General features: G+C 50.7%; 2 protein-coding genes across 9 annotated transcripts in view; one reads left to right on the top strand and one right to left on the bottom strand.

Annotated features, from left to right (window-relative positions):
* Positions 1 to 21391, bottom strand: part of LOC140406643 (low-density lipoprotein receptor-related protein 1B-like) — a 1956985-nt gene that overhangs the window by 671382 nt on the left and 1264212 nt on the right. The gene's annotated exons all lie outside the window — the stretch shown is intronic.
* The window catches only part of LOC140388086 (uncharacterized), a 63673-nt gene that overhangs the window by 15185 nt on the left and 27097 nt on the right, over positions 1 to 21391 (top strand). For 3 of the 8 annotated variants that reach the window (XR_011934092.1, XM_072471724.1, XM_072471739.1), the window contains exon 2: positions 5479 to 5685. The exons of 3 other annotated variants lie outside the window; for them this stretch is intronic. The gene's annotated coding sequence lies outside the window, so the exon portion shown is untranslated. Of the gene's footprint in view, positions 1 to 5478; positions 5686 to 20232; positions 20308 to 21391 lie in introns of all 8 variants that reach the window. 2 more of the 8 variants (XR_011934093.1, XM_072471750.1) reach the window with 1 other exon arrangement.

Below are 21391 nucleotides of genomic sequence, written 5' to 3'. Positions count from 1 at the left end.
GGGCAGAGGACGGGACCGTGCGCTGCAGTGTCACAGCCGCATGCAGGGATGGTCCGGGTGGATGGTGGTACTGTGGCCATGGGTCAGACATAGTCCAACGATGTAGAGCCAGGAGCTCATCGGAGGCGGGTTGTCATCATTCTCCATGGCCTGCGATAGACACGCGTCCACCCGCAACTGGGTGAGCCCGGCCCGTTGTGCCGCCGGTGGATCGGCAATTGTGAGTGGGGGGGTGGTGTGCATGCGGGTGGGGTGTGTGGGGTTGGGGAGGGGGGTGAGGGTGCTGGGTGGGTGGATGGGTGGGGGGTGTGGGTGGTCGGCTGTTGTCATGGTGTGCGGTCTGTGGCCATACTACCCGATTCCCACGCCCATCTAGTCAGTGAAGCGGGCGTCTATCAGTCTGTCCCGTGCCCGCTGGGCCAGCCGGTAACGGTGGACAGCCACCCGTCTGTGTCTACCCCGTCTGCCCTGACCATTGCCCCCATCCCCCTCATCTGGGGAGGACTGGGCCTCTTCCTGCTGCTCCTCCACTCTGCCCTCCTCTGCCTGCGGCACATCGCCCCTCTGCTGGGCTATGTTGTGCAGGACGCAGCACACCACAATGATGCGGCCGACCCTATCTGACCGATACTGGAGAGCGCCCCCAGAGAGGTCCAGGCACCTGAAACGCATCTTCAGCACGCCAAAGCACCTCTCGATCACTCCCCTTGTCGCTACATGGGCATCATTGTAGCGGTTCTCCGCCTCATTGCGTGGCCTCCGTATAGGCGTCATCAGCCACGATCGCAATGGGTAGCCCCTGTCGCCCAGCAACCAGCCCCTCAGCCGGGGATGGCGTCCCTCGTACATGCCGGGGATGGATGACCGCGACAACACGAATGAGTCGTGTACACTGCCTGGGTGACGGGCGCAGACGTGCAGGATCATCATGCGGTGGTCGCAGACCACCTGTACGTTCATCGAATAGGTCCCCTTCCTATTAGTGAACACGGCCCTGTTATCTGCAGGTGGCCGCACGGCGACGTGCATCCCATCGATCGCGCCCTGGACCATGGGGAACCCGGCAATGGCAGAGAAGCCCACGGCCCGGGCATCTTGGCTGGCCCGGTCCACGGGGAAGCGGATGTAGCGGTGCGCCATGGCATAAAGGGCATCTGTCACTGCCCGGATGCACCGATGCACCGATGTCTGCGATATGCCGGACAGGTCCCCACTCGGTGCCTGGAATGACCCCGTTGCATAAAAGTTCAGGGCCACCGTAACCTTGACGGACATGGGGAGAGGGTGTCCCCCGCCAGTGCCACGCGGTGACAGGTGTGCCAGCAGGTGGCAGATGTGTGCCACGGTTTCCCGGCTCATCCGGAGTCTCCTCCTGCATTCCCGGTCCGTGAGGTCCTGGTATGACTGCCGGGGCCGGTACACACGGGGCGCCCTCGGGTGCCTCCGTTGCCGTGGGGCCGCGACGTCCTCCTCCCCCTCCTCGTCCTGTCGGTCAGGTGTCCCTCCAGCCTGGGCGGCTGCCGCCTGCCCCTCTGCGGCAGCCTGCGCCGCCTCTCTGGCACGCTCCTCCTCCTCCTCCTCCTCATCCAGGGCAACATAGACATGAGCGGCTGCCACCACGGCGGCCAACATCGCTGGATGATCTGAAAACATGACGACCTGGTGGGGGGGAGGGGAACGACGACATGTCATCATTGCCCATATCCCCTCCTCCCCCCAGCCAGGTGGCATGGACCGCATGGGTCCAACCGTTGGAGGCTGGCACCTGGCCAGGTGGACCAACTCATTTGCCCTCCCATCACCCACCCCGGCACGGACCCCCCCCCCCCAACCTCCACCCCGGCACGGACCCCCTCCCCAACCCCCAACCTCCACCCCAGCACGGTCCCCCCCCCAACCTCCACCCCGGCACGGACCCCCTCCCCAACCCCCAACCTCCACCCCGGCACGGACCCCCTCCCCAACCCCCAACCTCCACCCCGGCACGGACCCCCTCCCCAACCCCCAACCTCCACCCCGGCACGGACCCCCTCCACAACCCCCAACCTCCACCCCGGCACGGACCCCCCCCCCAACCTCCACCCCGGCACGGACCCCCCCCAACCTCCACCCCGGCACGGACCCCCTCCCCAACCCCCAACCTCCACCCCGGCACGGACCCCCTCCCCAACCCCCAACCTCCACCCCAGCACGGTCCCCCCCCCCAACCTCCACCCCGGCACGGACCCCCTCCCCAACCCCCAACCTCCACCCCGGCACGGACCCCCTCCCCAACCCCCAACCTCCACCCCGGCGCGGACCCCCTCCCCAACCCCCAACCTCCACCCCGGCACGGACCCCCTCCACAACCCCCAACCTCCACCCCGGCACGGACCCCCCCCCCAACCTCCACCCCGGCACGGACCCCCCCCCCAACCTCCACCCCGGCACGGACCCCCTCCCCAACCCCCAACCTCCACCCCGGCACGGACCCCCTCCCCAACCCCCAACCTCCACCCCAGCACGGACCCCCCCCCCCCAACCTCCACCCCGGCACGGACCCCCCCCCAACCTCCACCCCGGCACGGACCCCCTCCCCAACCCCCAACCTCCACCCCGGCACGGACCCCCTCCCCAACCCCCAACCTCCACCCCAGCACGGACCCCCCCCCCCAACCTCCACCCCGGCACGGACCCCCTCCCCAACCTCCACCCCGGCACGGACCCCCTCCCCAACCTCCACCCCGGCACGGACCCCCTCCCCAACCCCCAACCTCCACCCCAGCACGGACCCCCTCCCCAACCTCCACCCCGGCACGGACCCCCTCCACAACCCCCAACCTCCACCCCGGCACGGACCCCCCCCCAACCTCCACCCCGGCACGGACCCCCCCCCCAACCTCCACCCCGGCACGGACCCCCTCCCCAACCCCCAACCTCCACCCCGGCACGGACCCCCTCCCCAACCCCCAACCTCCACCCCGGCACGGACCCCCTCCCCAACCCCCAACCTCCACCCCGGCACGGACCCCCTCCCCAACCCCCAACCTCCACCCCGGCACGGACCCCCTCCACAACCCCCAACCTCCACCCCGGCACGGACCCCCCCCCCCAACCTCCACCCCGGCACGGACCCCCCCCAACCTCCACCCCGGCACGGACCCCCTCCCCAACCCACAACCTCCACCCCGGCACGGACCCCCTCCCCAACCCCCAACCTCCACCCCAGCACGGTCCCCCCCCCCAACCTCCACCCCGGCACGGACCCCCTCCCCAACCCCCAACCTCCACCCCGGCACGGACCCCCTCCCCAACCCCCAACCTCCACCCCGGCACGGACCCCCTCCCCAACCCCCAACCTCCACCCCGGCACGGACCCCCTCCACAACCCCCAACCTCCACCCCGGCACGGACCCCTCCCCCAACCTCCACCCCGGCACGGACCCCCCCCCCCCCAACCTCCACCCCGGCACGGACCCCCTCCCCAACCCCCAACCTCCACCCCGGCACGGACCCCCTCCCCAACCCCCGGCACGGACCCCCTCCCCAACCCCCAACCTCCACCCCGGCACGGACCCCCTCCCCAACCCCCAACCTCCACCCCAGCACGGACCCCCCCCCCCAACCTCCACCCCGGCACGGACCCCCTCCCCAACCTCCACCCCGGCACGGACCCCCTCCCCAACCTCCACCCCGGCACGGACCCCCTCCCCAACCCCCAACCTCCACCCCAGCACGGACCCCCTCCCCAACCTCCACCCCGGCACGGACCCCCTCCACAACCCCCAACCTCCACCCCGGCACGGACCCCCCCCCCAACCTCCACCCCGGCACGGACCCCCCCCCCAACCTCCACCCCGGCACGGACCCCCTCCCCAACCCCCAACCTCCACCCCGGCACGGACCCCCTCCACAACCCCCAACCTCCACCCCGGCACGGACCCCCTCCCGGCACTCCCCCGGAGCCCAGCCTACTCTAACCACCCCCCCCCCCCCCGCCGCACACACACACAAGCCGAGACACACCTCTCCTCAGGCAATCAGTCTGCGGCCACGCCATTTCCTGCCCAGAGCCAACCCCCCAGGCCGTCACTCACCTCCTCGCTGGTCGGCGTGAGCCTGGAGCACCGGGTCACGCCGATGAAAAGGAGGTTTGATTGACGTCGACGTGAACGGTCATCACGTCGACGGGACTTCGGCCCATCCGGAAGGGAGAATATCGGCAGGCCGAAAATCGGCTGCCTTGCGCAGACCCGTGACATTCTCCGCGGCAGCGGCGCCATTAACGCCCCGCCGACTTTTCTCCCTTCGGAGACTTCGGCGGGGGCGGGATTCACGGCGGCCAACGGCCATTCTCCGACCCGGCGGGGGGTCGGAGAATGACGCCCCAGATGTTCATTTGTCATAGACGATTCAAGATCTCAGGAAGGCAGGAATTCAAGAACAAATCCTCACTCAGCTTTGATTCAGTTCTTATGCAAGTGTATTAAAGTGAATATTTAGCAATAAAGTTGTATTTTGCACACCTCCCATCAAACCGGACTGAATACCATGGCAGGGATTCTCCGAGCCCGCGGCAGTTCGGAAAATCAGTGGGGGCGCGGGAAATTCCCGCCACGCTGCTCCAACGCAGGGCCGGCAATTCTCCGGTGACCGGAGAATCGACGCCAATCCCGCCATGCGGTCGCTGCGGCACTGGTTAGGGGCCGCTGAAATAGGCACCCGCAGCGATTCTCCACGGGTGACTGGCCGAACTCCTGTCGGAGTGGTTTGCATCTAGTATCACCCACCGGGAGCTCGGACACGCGGCTACAGTGGCAGTCCTGGTGTGGGGGCGGGGCGAATCTGACTCCGGGGGAGGGCCTCAGCGATGGCCAGGCCCGCGATCGGGGGCCATCGATCAGCAGGCCATCGCGATCTGGGGGGAACCTACCTTACTCCGCCATGCCCACTGTGTGGCTCCGCCATGTCGGTGGCGCCCACACCGAGGTGGGCCGCCACGCGCATGTGGGGACCCGTTTGCGGCCGCTGTACTCATGCGCGGCCGCACGGTCTGGACAGCAGAGCCCCGCTGGCAGCCAGAGCTGTGGGACGCACGCCGGGGCCCAGCTAGACCCGTGGAAAATGGAGAATCACCCCGGACTTTCTAGGAAAAAGTCCGGAGTGATTCTCGCCCATTTTTCAGCGGGCTTGGGGACTTAGTCTCCAAAAGGAAGAATCCTGGCCCATATTTTTGGGTGAAAAATAAAATCCTACAAGGGACTTTAATTATCGTGATCCTTTGAATTTGTTCAAGAGGGCTAACTAAATGTGGCCATTTGGAGAGTTTTGGGATATCTCCACTTGCTCTAGATTTCTGTAACTCTCCAGTCGTCCGAACACTCATTTTGTATCTCAAAGGAATGAAATGTAAATGACAATGACTCACATTTCCCCAAATGAATCAAGGGTTTAAATATATCCAATGGACTAACGGTGTTCTTCAAACTTTTTTTCCAGGGACCCATTTTTACCAACCAGCCAACCTTCGGGACCCAACCCGACCGATCTTCACAGCCACGCCAGCTGGCCTTCGTGACCCATGCTGGTCGACCTGTGTGACCCACCATTTTCTCTTGCCTTGTTTGTTGCTGAAAAATGGAGGAAATAGTTTTGGGTCCCTTTGGCCCTCATACACGCTCCTCCAATGGAACCTGTTGGATGAAGGTGAAGCCTTCCGGTGTCGGAAAGTGTGGAGTCTCCGACTATCCAAAGTTCTGCAATTTTTCCTGTAAAATCTTATCAAACAAACCCCCCCAAACTTGTAAAAAAACAAATTAAATGAATAAAATAAATGAATAAAATGAATAAACCCCACCCCCCCGAACTTGTAAAACAAAAAGCTGCGACCGTTTAAAAAAAAAAGCGGCCGCACTGCGCATGTGTGCCTGATCATAGGCATGCATGTACATAGTTCTGCGCATGCGCAGTGCGGCTGCATTTTTTTTACATGTTCGCGGCCATTTTGAAGGCCACTTGCAGCCGGCGTTCTTAACAGCCGGCTGCTGCGGCTGCTGTGTGCAGATTTGCCCAATCGGGAGCGCCGCGGCGGACCGGCTCCGTGATCCTCCCCACACCCGCCCGCGACCCACGCGCGGGTCGTGCCCCCAAGTTTGACAATGCCTGGGCTAAGGAGCATATTTCAAGAGAGAGAGAGAGGGAAATGATCAGCAACCCTGATTCTATAGGGCAACCGATGTATCTCCTATTATTAAAGTATTCAAATATTTGAGAACAAGGCTATATTATCTTGCTTTCCATTCTCCACCCCTATTTCTTATCGTACTCATAACGCTATGGCCTGGCATTTCCTGAGTTTAGGAAAATGTCTCTTAAGGTCCAGGCCTACCATCTTCTGGCTCCCTACATACCACTTCCATAAGTTACCACTTCTTGCCAGTTTTGGGTGGGAAGTTGAGCATGGCATGTGGAAGCGGCCCAGGAGTTAAACATTTCCCAGCTTCTATGATGCCAAGGCCAGGAATTTGCTTTCCATTCTCCACCCCTATTTCTTATCGTACTATTGGTTGTATCTAGGTAAAATAAGCTGCTGAAAAGATGCTTAATGATGGGGCGGCATGGTGGTACAGTGGTTAGCAATGCTGTCTCTCAGCTCCAGGGACCTGAATTCAATTCCGGCCTTGGGTGCCAGTATGGAGTTTGTTCTTTCGTTCCGTGTCTGCGTGGGTTTCCTCCGGTGCTCCGGTTTCTTCCAACAGACAAAGATGTGCAGGTTAGGTGAATTAGCCATCCTAAATTGCCCCTTAGTGTCCAACAGGTTAGGTGGTATTACTAGGTTACAGGGATAGGGTGGAGGTGTAGGCTACTTTTTCCAAGGGCCGGTGCAGACTCGATGGGCTGAATAGCCTCTTCCTGCATTGTAAATTCTATGATTCTATGATAATCTTCCAGATTACAGGGAACTGTAAATGATCCATGATGCTATTTCACAAAGCAGCAGGGTCTTTTCCCCATAATCCAGGCCAATACCTGGCCCTCGACCAGTATCACCAAAACGGATTGCTTAACTGTTATCACGTAATCCTAAGAGTGTGAAAGGTACTATATGCATGCAGGATCTTCTTCGGTTAATGACATTTCAATTCATTAATGTTGTCAGCAATAACATTACAGGTAGATTTCTTGGGCCTATTTACGACTAAGGACAGACACACTCATCACATACAAATAGCGAGCCCTTTTATCAGCTTCACACCCACAAGAAATTTTAGGCCGTTGCTTAATGACGAAGTTCAATCATTCATCCAATCACTGCCACTTAGAGCATTACTTTGAAGGTATCAAGGGGGAAGCACACGTGCTGTAACCTCTGCTTGGGTTAACCTCAGATAATTAGCACTCCCAAGGTAACTGTACAGCAACAACTTGGAATAATTTACAGACTTTCATTTGATGGATTGGTCTTGCTTGGAAAAGAGACATGCAGTTTGGTAGAGCAACCTTTGTTTCTGGAACGGCACATGCGTAGATATCTCCGTCTTCCACGTCAAACAAAATGATAAAATCAATACTGTGGTATATCAACTAACCTCCAAACTTAAAGGTCAGCCATACACCTTCTCAAATGTGTGTCTCATACTACATGCATACAGCTGAAAGGCATTTAATATTGTGCACACAACCTATTTTTGCAATACGATTAAATCTCCGTTGCATGACTGGCAGGCTCGATTAAGATAACATGCACTCTGTACATTAGCATGAAGCAGCTGTTGGTTATTTAACACAGCTTTATTTTCAAAACATCTAGGGCGATGAGGCATTGTAAGTTATCTCGATTTTGGAATATTATTTGCATTTCTCAGCTGCTCAAGTTATAACAAAATTTTGACTGAAGCGTAGCTTGCACAAACAATGTGAATCATACGATTGACAACCAGTCACAGAGGACCAACTACGCAGGAAAATAAATGACCAAAGGAGGCAGAAAGGTTACACAATAGTACGGGAGCTGTATCAGACCAAAAATAAGTGCACAAATATTTCATTTGAAATGGCTTGGTTCACAGACAAGTGTTTCCACTCAGTAAGTGAGTGGAACAGCATGCGGATTACAAAACCAGACAGGCACAGCAACAAAAACATGAATAAAATAGCTGCTGCAGTATTTTCAGCCACAGCATTTCAATTGGATGTCAAATTTGATTGGTAAATGATTTAACTGTATTGCAAAAATAGGTCTTATGCTAAATTGAACAGGCTCCAAAAATGGGCACGGGCTCATGTTGCATGATAACCCGACCAACGCTTGTTCAATGTGAGGCAGGGAGCTTGCTAACTTTATGCTGCTCGATCATTCACATGATTGTGGTGTGCAGTCAGTGCTAAATGGCTGGTTAAGTCCAGAATGGTGAGATGCTAAAATTAACCTGGACGAATTAAAGCCAGCCTACACCTGTCAAAGGAGAGGTGTATAGTTGCTGGAACAGGTATGAGAAGTTCTTGTACTTTATCAATGTGGAAAAAGACTGAATAATGGCAATACATGATATCAAGTGTCCTGCAAGATTCTCCTCATAATCGATCATTAACCCTGAGGACCTGAATCCATTGCCACAAATAATTTTAATGATCTCAAATGAGTGGTCAAAGCCAGTGAATTCATCTTCAAATATCATATCCCATCAACTGCACAACTAGCCTCACACACTACTTCATCATTCAACTACTAACAATATCAATTGGTCAAGGCACCGAATATTCATAGCTGCATCTCATTCTTATGCATTTAGCACAGCTGTAAATCGAACACCTCACAGCGCACATAGCTCCCAGTTATTTAACCATGACAGTCACATCACTCAAACACATTGAACCGCACTTAATGACACACTTCCCTCTCCTTGTAGGACATGATGACATACAATCAGAGATGCCAGGAACTAAGGGGTGGGGAACAGGCAGGCCAGCAGGTCGTTCTGCCTTTGAGTGAGATGATGCTCACCATCACTGGAGATGCCATTGCTGAGGGCATAGCCAGCAGCAGAGCTGAAACCAGGGAGGTTGGCCTCATGCCTAATCCTCCTTTCATGCCCTGCAATCTCTTTTGATTTGGAAGTTGCAGATAGTGTAAGCATGCTTGCTTTCTTTGATTTCAGTTCTGACAATCCCACCTTGTGGCTTTTTCCATTCAGATACCCAATTGACTACTGACCAGGCTGAAATGGAAGAGCAGCAAATGAAAGAGCAACGAGACACCGATGATAAAAAATTCAACTCAATTTAACACTGTCTCAATTACTGAGGATATCAATTCAGAGGATAGCTCAATTCAAAATTACAGTGAAAAGTATTTTTCTGCGAGCAGCTCAACAGATCATTAAGTACATGGGAAGAAAAGGGAATAAAAGAAAATACATAATTGGGCAACACAAGGTATTCAATGTAACTACATAAGCACCGGCTTCGGCTGAAGCATACAGGGTGTAGTGTTAATGAGGTCAGACCATAAGAGGGTCATTTAGGAACCCTATGAGACTGGCTACAGAAGAAGGCAGTCATGGGACTGGCTACAAAAGAAGGCTAATGGGGATGCACAATTAAATACTTGCTGCATGCTTCAATGCCAGCCAAACCAGAAGGTCTACAATCAAAGTCCAGGAGCATCGATGAGTCATGCATTAACATTGCATCTCTCCTGCCACTATCCCCGTAATCCCATGTTACCTCCACATCCTTGGACACTATGGGTAATTTAGCATGACCAATCCACCTAACCTGCACATCTTTGGATTGTGGGAGGAAACCGGAGCACCTGGAGGAAACTTACCCAAACACAGAGAGAAAGTGCAAACTCCACACAGGCAGTCACCCAAGACTGGAATTGAACCCAGGTCCTTGGAACTGGGAGGCAGCAGTGGTAACCACTGTGCCACCATACCACCCATGTGCTGTTTCCTCCATTAAAAGGCAATTGCCTTCCACTAGCCACATGTAGGAGCACTAGTATAGGCAAAGGTACGCAGAAAGTTGGCTCTAAGGGAACTTAGCTCTAAGGGAACTTAGGCATTAGGAGCAGAAGTAAACAATTCAGCCCTTCAAGCCTGCTCCGCCATTCAATCAGATCATGGCTGATCTTGTCCTGGTCTCAAATCCACCTCCCCACCTGTTGCTCATATCCCTTTAACCCATTTTTTATCTCTTTCTTGAAACCATTTAATGACTCAGATTCCATCGCACTATGGGGCAGCGAGTTCCACAAATTCACCAGCCTCTGCGAGAAGTAGTTCCTCCTCATCTCAGTTCTAAATCTACCACCTCTCAATCTATAGCGGTGACCTCTCATTCTAGATTTCCACATAAGGGGGAGCATTTGGTCTACGTTTCCTTTATAAATCCCACTTAGTATGTTATTCACCTCGATCATACCCCCCTCATCATTCTGAATTCCAGTGAGTATAAACCCAAACTGTTTAATCTCTCCTCATTTATCAACCCTTTCATCCCTAGCACAGTAGCACAGTGTGTTGCTTCACAGCTCCAGGGTCCCATGTTCGATTCCCAGCTTGGGTCACTGTCTGTGTGGAATCTGAACGTTCTCACTGTGTTGCGTGGGTTTCCTCCGGGTGCTCCGGTTTCTTCCCACAAGTTCAGAAAGACGTACTGTTAGGTAATTTGGACATTCTGAATTCTCCCTCTGTGTATCCGAACAGGCGCAGGAATGTGGCGACTAGGGGCTTTTCACAGTAGCTTCATTGCAGTGTTAATGTATGCCTACTTGTGACAATAAAGATTACTAAAAATAAATAAAGAATCAGTCGAGTGAACCTCCTCTGAACTGCCTCCAATGCCATCACTTCCTTCCTCAATTAAGGAGACCAAAACTGGATACAGTACTTCAGATGTGTGATGTTCTTTGCTTTGTGGATGAGGTTGGCTTCGAAGTGTAGTGTCTCACAAAGAACATCAAGCTATGGTTTAAAGAAAGCTTATTTTATTAACACTACAACTAACTCGATTCAAACCAACTTACTAAGATGCAAATATTGCAAAATACACCAAGACTATTATTCTATCTACAGAGCTTCTGAAAACACAACTACTCTCTATCCCGCCTAATTGCCTACTCCCAGAATCAAGGGTATCATATGTTCCACATAGATGCTCTTGATCTCCATCTGGTGGTTGGAAGCATTCACATTAAATTGTGAACCCTTAATTTACCATACAATATACATATTGTCACAATGTCGTCTCATCAACACACTATACAATTGCAACAACATTTCTCTACTTTTATACTCCAGTGCTGTTGCAATAAACGCTAACGTTCCATTTGCCTTTATAATTGCATTTGGTACCTACATAGTGACTTTCTTGAATTCATGAACAAAGACACCCAGATTCCTTTGCCCAGACACATCATGAATCTGCTTTACGTTTAGATAATAATTTATCTTTTTGTTTTTTCGGCCATAATCGATAGCCTCACACTTATCTACCTTAAACTCCATCTGCCAAATTTTGGCCCAATCATCTAGCCTATCTATATCTGTCTGTAAAATCTTTATTTCCTCTTCACTGTCTGCTTTCCCACCTATTTTATTATCATCTGAAAATGTTGCTATATTACACTGTGTCCCTGCTTGCAGATCATTTGTATAAATTGTAAACAGTTGAGGTCCGAGGACTGACCCCTGCGGCACCAGCTAGTTACAGTTCGCCAGCCAGAGAAGGACCCATTTAATCCCAACCCTCTGCTTTCAGTCAGTCAGCCAATCCTCACTCCAATCTAGTACTCTATCCCTAATCGCTTGAGATCTCACTTTCTGGATCAGTCTTTTATGTGGTGCAAGGATCACATTTTGTTGTAAACTAAAACTATTCGCGTGACATCACTTTACCTCTAGAATTATGGCATGGTTTGATTTGTAAATTTGGTTTGGAATGTACTTTGTATTGACTTATATTTTTGCAATGTGGTCAATGGTCAGTGAGAGACAGAAGACAAGGTTTGGGTGGGATTGTTAGTAAATTCAGAATTGGGTTGCAGTTGATGGAACTGTACTTTGGTGAGTTGTTCATAGCCAGCAAGGCACTGTCTAGGTTGCCTTCTCCAAAGTTCCTACTTCTGCTCCTGCTCAACATAGAGGTAATGAAAAGGCTTATGTCTGCATGATGGCATCAATGTTATACAACATACAGCAAGCCAATTTGAATCTTGACCCCCATCCCCCTCGTTGGCCACCCACTCTAACAAGTACTGCATCATGGTAGCACAGCGATTAGTACAGTTCCTTCACAGCTCCAGGATCCCAGGTTCGATTCCCAGATTGGGTCACTGTCTGTGTGGAGTCTGCATATTCTCCCTGTGTCTGCGTGGGTTTTCTCCAGGAGTTCCGGTTTCTTCCCACAGTCCAAAGATGTGTGGGTTAGGTAGATTGGCCATGCTAAATTGCCCTTAGTGTCCTAAAAGCTTAAGTGGGGCTTACGGGGATAGGGTAGATTTGTGGGCTTGAGTAGGGTGCTCTTTGTAAGGGCCGGTGCAGACTCGATGGGCCGAATGGCCTCCTTCTACACTGTAAATTCTATGATCCTACCCGAGCAGTCATTCAGTGGAAGCATTCTTTGAACACCATTGGTTTACACCATCTCATTTTAAGAGGCAGCATGACTTCTGTTGCAAACATGTTGCCCACCTGTGCACAGGTTATGGCAGCGTAAGGTAGGCACATCCTGAGCCATTCAGTTTAGTTGCCAGTACCCCAGTCATCGAAGGATAGCTCTTGTCATTCTTTATCCATCGGTAGAATTTCTATGGTAGCTCATATGCAGAGGGTATGGCAGGCTGTGATAATATGAATTCATTGTCACTGTTGCAAGGATATTATTGGCTTGGGTCATTTTCTATCTATGGACACACTCCAACGAGGTGCTGGAGGAGTACAATTCCTTCCAGTTGCAGTACATCCAGAGTTAGCATACCAACAAAGCAATTTGTCTGCATTTAATGGCACCATGCACTCGGGCAGGTCTGCAATTCTCTCAAAGCAACATAGCGCAACTCTGTCTGATGCTCTTTGGAAGGAGAGAAGGAAATTTATTCAGCCTTTTTTAAATGAGAGCCTCTGACCTCCCTTACACAACAATGAATAGCAATGGATGCTTCAAGTGTCTCCAGCTCCAGCCTGGACGAAGCTTGACATATAAAGTGTTATGGGCCAGGGTTTAGAGAACCCCAAAGTGTATCATGGAGTTCACCTGACCCATGACTATTAATAGATTGTGGTTATGGGGAGCACACGGTCCACTCTACAGGTATGCTGCAAACCGAGCTTTACAGTACTTTTAAATTAAAACAATGTTTATTCTATGAACTCAAGTTAACCTTTTTAAAACATACAGTGAACATCTTAGCAACCATCAATTCAAATACAACCCTCAAAAACTACATCACTAAGTAATTCTTTAAGCTTTCCTTTTAACATCCATAAGACTTAAAAAACCTTCAAAACAGAAAGTCATCAGGCTTAACTTCGCTACTGAGAACATTTATCATTCTGAATTCACCAAATGATCAAGAGATAGTCTTTTGATGGCAAAGAGATCTACAGTACACCTGGCTCTGTCTGGCTTCAGCTCCAACACTGAAAATGAAACTAAAACACACCCTGCAGCAAACAGCCTAATAACTCACATACCACATAATTTACCTCACTTAATTTCCTTTCAATCTGATAAGGTCCACAAAACCTAGTTTTTAAAGGCTCACCTACCACTGGTACCAATACTAAAACTTTATCTCCACTGGCAAAACTACGAACTTTGGATTTCTTGTCCGCTACTGTTGATTCCCAAATTTCTTTCTCTGTCAGTCTGGCCTCAATAAAAGTTGAGATGGATTCGCACGTAAAAAGAAGTTATTTATTTAGCTTGCAAGCTTAAGTCATCTTACAGAAACATAAGAGACATCCAGCCTCTTAAGCTCCAGAAAAACGACTGAACAAAGAGACAAAGGGATCTCTGTAAAATCAATTCAAATGGTATCAGGTTTCACATACTCGACGGACATAGGTCAGCCTATGTCCCTCCTGACCTGTTTGATCTATTCTGATTGGTTCACTTCCAATCCCTTTCTCTGGCCCCTATCAATGCAGCATCACTCTCATAGACACACCTCTTCCTGCTTTTTCCATGCGGTCTCAAACCCCTTTGTCCCTAACTGCCAGAATCAAAGTGGCTTATTTCTACATTACATTAACTAGTATCTCTAAAGTAACTATTTTATATCACATTCGCCACTACCAGATTCATCACATTTTGTGCAATTTTAAAATGTTGTCTAGCCAATTCACCTGCTCTATTTAATCATTCCCTAAAATTTGACACGTAATCCAAAAATGTAATTTCTGATTTATCACTCACCAATTTTTCCTTAATCAATTTAAGTGGTCCTCTTACCTCATGACCAAAAATTACTTCAAAAGGACTGAATTTGGTTGACTCATTAGGAGCATCCTTAATTGTACCAGTACGAAGGGAATTCCTTTATCCCAATCCTCTGGATAATCGTGACAATAAGCCCTCAACATTGTTCTTAATGTCTGATGCCACCTTTCTAACGCTCCCTGTAATTCTGGATGGTACGCAGTTGATTTAAATTGTTTTATTCCTAAGCTATCCATAACATCTTTGAATAACCTTGAGGTAAAACTTGATCCTTGATCCGATTGTATTTCTGTGGGTAGTCCATATCTCATAAAGAATTTAAGTAACTCTTCCACAATCTTTTTAGCTGTAATATTACGTACTGGAATGGCCTCTCGAAACCTAGTAGACACATCCATTATAGTCAAAAGATATTGATTCCCACTTTTGGTTTTAAGAAGCGGTCCTACACAATCGATTAGGACCCTTGTAAAAGGTTCCTCAAATGTTGGAATGGGTATTATTTATAAGAGAATCATTTATCATTCTGAATTCACCAAATGATCAAGCGATAGTCTTTTGATGGCAGAAAGATCAACAGAACACCTGTTCTGTCTGGCTCCAGCTCCAACACTGAAAACAAAACTAAAACACATCCTGCAGCAAACAGCCTAAAATGAAAGTAAAAAGCTGACAGACAGCTCAGCTCCACCCACTCTCTGACATCACTGCAGTAGTAAACACCCATTTCTTAAAGGTACCCTCACTACAGATATTTATGTACACACCCATTTATAAACACCCATTTCTTAAAGGTACTCTCACATGACAAAAGATACTTGGCCACTGTCATCATCATGGCCACTGGTAACAATGTCCTCACTGTGATTTGAATTTGCAGTTGTGGCTGCAGCAGATGGCAGATTTCAGTGATGTCATCCTTAATTTGGGAGAGAATGCTGGAAAATCTCAGCAGGTCTGGCAGCATCTGTATGGAGGGAAAAGAGCTAAAGTTTCGAGTCCAGATAACCCGTTGTCAAAGCTCGCAACGCAGCTCTTTTCTCTCCCAACAGATGCTGCCAGGCCTGATGAGATTTTCCAGCATTTTCTCTTTGGTTTCAGATTCCAGCATCCGCAGTAATTTGCATTTATCCTTACTTTGGATTTGATTTATTGTCATGTGTACCGAGGTACAGTGAAACGTATTCGAACATAGAACATAAATGCAGAAGGAGGCCATTCGGCCCATCGAGTCTGCAACGACCCACTTAAGCTCTCACTTCCACCCTATCCCCATAACCCAATAACCCCTCCTAACATTTTTGGTCACTAAGGGCAATTTATCATGGCCAATCCACCTAACCTGTATGTCTTTGGACTATGGGAGGAAACCAGAGCACGCGGAGGAAACCCACACAGACACGGGGAGAACATGCAGACTCTGCACAGACAGTGACCCAGCGGGGAATCGAACCTGGGACCCTGGCGCTGTGAAACCACAGTGCTATCCACTTGTGCTACCGTTCTGCATACAGTCCAGACAGATTGTTCCATACATGATAAAACATAGGCCATACATAAATACACAATGTAAATACATAGACACAGCCATCAGGTGAAGCATACAGAGTGTAGTACTGCTCAGTAGAGATGTGTGAAGAGATCAGTTCAGTCCATAAGAGGGTCATTCAGGAGTCTGGTAACAGTGGGGAAGAAGCTGTTTTTCAACCTGTTAGTGCATGAACTCAGACTTTTATATCTCCTGCCCGATGGACGAGGTTGGCAGAGTGAATAAGCCGGGTAGGAGGGGTCTTTGATTATGCTGCCTGCTTTCCCAAGGCAGCAGGAGGTGTAGACCAAGTTCATGGATGGGAGGCAGTTTCACGTGATGGACTGGGCTGTGTTTAAGACTCTGTAATTTCTTACGGTCTTGGGCCGAGCAGTAGCCTTAACGGTCTATGAGGCATCTAGATAGGATGCTTTCTCTGGAGCATCTGTAAAGATTTGTCACAGTCAATGTGGACATGTCAAATTTCCTTAGTTTCCTGAGGAAGTACAGGCGATCTTATGCTTTCTTGGTCATAGTATCGACATAGGTGAACCAGGAAAGGTTATTGGTGGTGTGCACATGTAAGGATTTGAAGCTGTCAACCATCTTCACCTCGGCACCATTGATGCAGACACAGATGCATACGATATTTCGCTTCCTGAAGTCAATGACCAGCTCCTTAGTTTTGCTGACATTGAGGGAAAGATTGTTGTTGGTACACCACGCACTGAGTTCCCTGTCTCCCTTCTGTACTCTGTACTTTGGGGTGGCATGGCAGCACAATGGTTAGCTGAGCCTCTGGACCAGGTGTGGGGGAGAGATTCAGGAATACCGGGCTTGGTGGCTGGGGCAGGGGGCTGACAGGTCGGCCTGCAGTGCAGAATAACATGCTGGAGGCTTCACATTTCTCGGTTGCAATGTGTTTTATTGTTGTACAATATTGGGAGCCCTGGGGCCAGAGGGGCCTGGGCCATCCTCCGATGGAACATGCCCTCCTGTGCCACCTTGTTCCGAACGCTGACTCCGAGACGGGCATTTATGTGGGGGTGGGTGGGATGTGCTCGGGGCTTCTGGTGGCTGGCGTCAGCACCCCATGAGGCCACCTCTGGAGAGAGGGGCAGCTGGACTGAGCTCCGGAAACTTTGCATCATCTGGCTCTGCTTGCCCTGGCGGCTCTTGATGACTGCGCCATTGTGTCGTTGCCCTCAGCAATGCTCCTCTGTGAGTGGGCCATGCTCTGTAGTTCCTTGCCACAGTCCACTTGCATCTGGGACATGCTCCGCAGCACATTGGAAAGGCCCACCTGCGTCAGGGACATGTCCCCCAGCAACTGGGACATGTTTCTGAGGCACAGCCATGGCCATCACTGACTGGGCAAAGCCTTGGACACCACCACTTATGGTGATGATGTCGTGCTCCAGGCTCTCCACTGTGGCGCCACCCTCAAGGTGTTGGCCTCAGTGCCATACATTGCCTACGCTATCTCCTGTGCCCTCAGCCTTTGGGATTCCTCCAATCGACTGTGGACCTGCTGGGCTGTCGCTGACATCCCCCTCTGAACCTCTGGCCACACCATATTGACTGCATCAGCTCTGGGTAAACCTGTCCAGGTGCCACGGTGGAGATGGTTGGCAGTTTCAAATTCATAGGTGTGCACACCACCAATAATCTGTCCTGGTTCACCCATGTCGATACTATGACCAAGAAAGTACAATGTGCTCAAAGGTTGCCGCATGCTCCTCCTCCTCCACTTCCAATACATCACCCCCACTCCTGTGTCAGGTAGTGGAGGGCACAGCAGACCACCTCTGACATCACCTGCCATCCCTCAGGGTGCCATCCAACACACCCTGCACATGCACCGCTCAGCCAGAGCAGGAGCCCCCGGGCACCAGACCCCGTACCCAAGACCTGTCATGGTAACTTTACCTAGACCGGGTGCTGGTTACCTCCCTGGTGCACACATCCACAATGTGGGTGCGGGCATGTCCCTAGTGCTGAGGCCCATCTTGTGGGTGTTTGGATGCTGCCTTCTGCCTCTGTGGTGCTGAAGCCTCAGGTCTCATGGTCTGATTGGGATGCGATACAGTAACTCTCAGCTGCGACATGGCACATGTACCCATGGTAATCCACTTAGGGGCTGTGAAGTGCTCACATTACTACAATTGCCAATTCCCTATTAGCAATGGCCTTCAGCTGTGCACCATGGGTGACCAGTGGGACAGATTAGCAGTAACGAGAGGTGCCACTGTTATAGGTACAGATGTTCCGGGGGTGGCATTGCAGACCAGCGGGTGCTTGGTCACCTAAAAGCCACCGCCTAATGCCGAACACCCCACCGATAGCGTTCCACCCCCCAATCGAGGCCCCCCCCCCGGGATGTCTCCCCCTCCCGCCCCCCGGCTCGGGTGAGTTCCCCCCACCCCCTCCATCCCCACGACCCCCCCCCCTCATCCCTCCCCTTGGGCTGGGCCATCAACCGCAGTGCCCCTGGTCTGATGGGTCAACTTTGAAGATGGCTACTCACCTCCTCGGATACCCACATCAGCTACTCCACCAGCTTCACGTTTTGAAAAAGCTGTACTGATTGATGCCCGCTTGACTGCTTACTGGAGAGGCAGTTAGATCACGGGAGTTAGATAGACGGTTATTCCCGTTAATGGTATTGAGATTGGCTTTAATTGGTGAGTATTGGTTTCTTGCTATTGCCTGAATTTGCCAATGAGAGCGGGCCAGTTAGATCGCAAACCAATCGGCACCCGGCACGGTTCCCGATTTCGGCCTCTCCCGCATCTAATGTCCACGTCATGCTTAAGTAAGAGCCCAATACGGCTGGAAAATCATTCCCAATCCTTTGAGTACAATATAACTATTTTTCATCCAAGTTCTGAAGAAGATTCATATTGGATCTGAAACACCTTTTAAACTATTTCTCTCTCTCTCTGACATGCTGAGTTTTCCCAGAATTTTTTGTTTGTAGTCCGACAGGGTTGCTTATCTCTGTATGCATGTCTGGGAGAAGGTGATTAGTGCCGAAGCCTTGAAGTCAAGATCAAATTCTTCAGCACCTGCCCCATCACTCCTTTTTGACTTTAGCAACTTTGAGGAACTCTAGAGATCTCCAAAAATGTGTACAACTGTCAAAAACGCCAGTAGTAATCATTCAGAATCCTTCCAAGTGCTTTAGATAAATTCCACAGGGTGTGTGTTTAAGACCGGGTGCTAGCTGAGGCATTGAGTGTAAAAATGGCAGGGCTGGTATTAACTCAGTGTTACACACTAACTTACGCGATGACCTGCCTAACCTTCATACTCCTGATGGATGTTCACTGCATGCACATTAAAGCACTCATCAATAATGTCCGTCTGCGCGACTTACAATAGAAGTGCAATTTGGACATCTAAGGATACTCAATATCATCCCACAAATGGTCTGCGGCTGGATTCTCCATTTCTGCGACTAAGTGGAAATGGAAAATCCGTGGACCTCTACAACAGGAAAATCGGTGCCGCACCGACACCGATCCCGCTACCGGTGAGTAGCTAGCACCGGCGTCGCGAGAAACACCATCCAATCCCATGAAAAACGGTGCGGGATTCGCCGGGTCCATGATGGACACTCGCAAGGCTGACAAGCTGCAGTCGCACAAAAAGCAATACACTCCCCACACACACACACTGATCGAGGCCGAAAAGACGGGACAGGTTGTGTTGGAGCGCCCATATAGCTGATGGGTCGGCTGGGGCCAGAGAGTACGGGGGGGGGGGGGGGGGGTCACCGGGCACCAGGTTTAAAGTGGGTTGTCAGCGGCATGCATTAATGGTGTTGCATACCCATCCACCCTGACCCCACAGCCATCTCCTGGCCACCCCCCACTACTCCCCCCGGCCCTGGTAGAAGATCTCCGGCCATGACACGACTGTCGGCGAAGTATGGTGGTGCTGGACACTGTCTCGCTCAGCAGCCATGCCAAGTTCACGATTTCTGAGAGCAAACATGGACCGCGCCATCAGGAACATGACCCAATTGGAGGCAGAGGATCATGGGTTGGCCCACTAATGATATGCAAACGGTGATTAGCGTACGCACGGCGTGCATCGCATTGATGCAGTTTTTGAGTAGGCGAAGCATCACGATTCAGCGTCAAGCTGGCGTCTGCCGCGAGTTTGGCGTCGGGAGCTATTCTCCGCCCAATCGCACGACCTGATTTTGGCATTGGCGAACGGAGAATCCCACCCCTGTATCTTGTGCTGATTTTTGTTTCCTTTTTTATTAGTATGAATTTTGGGGCCATTTCATCCAGAAAGCTTCAGTCTACCTTGGCTACTCAACGAGAAGTAAACACTCACAGGTGAGTTAAGCCACAGTCAGACACAACATAAAGTTTGCTCTATTCCACAGAAAAGGACCTCAGCTGCAATCAGAAAGAACAGTGTCAACTGCAGCAGTCTTTTGTCAGATCAGTGTTACTGTGGGCTGTCTGACTGATACTGCAAATTGACTGTTAATTTGGTGCTGTTTTGAGCTGTGTACCTTTTTTGTTAAGATTGCCTAATCTTTGGTCATTACAGTCAGCAAACAGAAAAGATCCTCCAGTCTCATTGAACCGACGTCCCAGAGGTGGAAACACAGTATTTAAGTCACAGCATTCAGTCTTCATGTACACTAATAGCTCATAAAATATTCATACAGTGTTTGATATCAAGAGAGCAACTGTCGCAATCGAGCAAACTGAAAATAACCTATTACAAGGATTTATTGATCTGTTCTTCCCTTTTGTTCATATGAGTGAAGAAATATGAGCTAATAAATTATGAAGTGAATTTTTCAACTTCATGATGGAAGATGACATTTTGATGGAATGTGCATGGAACATAGGTTATGGATACGCCTACAATGCATTTTGCAAATGCCCTAGTGCTACAAAAGTGCATGGACCACATTCTCCACTTTGGTCGTACATCTTCGAGTAGACGAATGATAATAGGAGAAGTATTCGATCAGTGTTTATAAAGAGTTTTCAAAGGTGGGATCAACAATGCTACAGTATATATTGCAAAATATTATTAGGTGAAGGTGATTGTCTTCTTAGCTTCAGGCTAGCAGCACATTCATCATCCAAGACTGTAAAGTATTTGAATACTACCCCTTAATATGCTCTCATTAAGAAACCTATGAATATCCTTTTTCATAGAATCATTGAATTTACAGTGCCGAAGGAGGCCATTTGGCCTATTGAGTCTGCACCGGCCCTTGGAAAGAGCACCCTACCAAAGCCCAGATCGTCACCCTATCCCCATAACCCAGTAACTCCACCCAACCATTTTGGACTGTGGGAGGAAACCGGAGCACCCGGAAGAAACCCACGCAGGCACAGGGAGAACGTGCAAACTTCACACAGACAGTGACCCAAGCCAGGAATCGAACCTGGGAAC

Source organism: Scyliorhinus torazame, chromosome 2, assembly GCF_047496885.1.
Source record: "Scyliorhinus torazame isolate Kashiwa2021f chromosome 2, sScyTor2.1, whole genome shotgun sequence".
Taxonomy (NCBI): Eukaryota; Metazoa; Chordata; class Chondrichthyes; order Carcharhiniformes; family Scyliorhinidae; genus Scyliorhinus; species Scyliorhinus torazame.
This window is presented reverse-complemented; position numbering and strand designations above follow the sequence as displayed.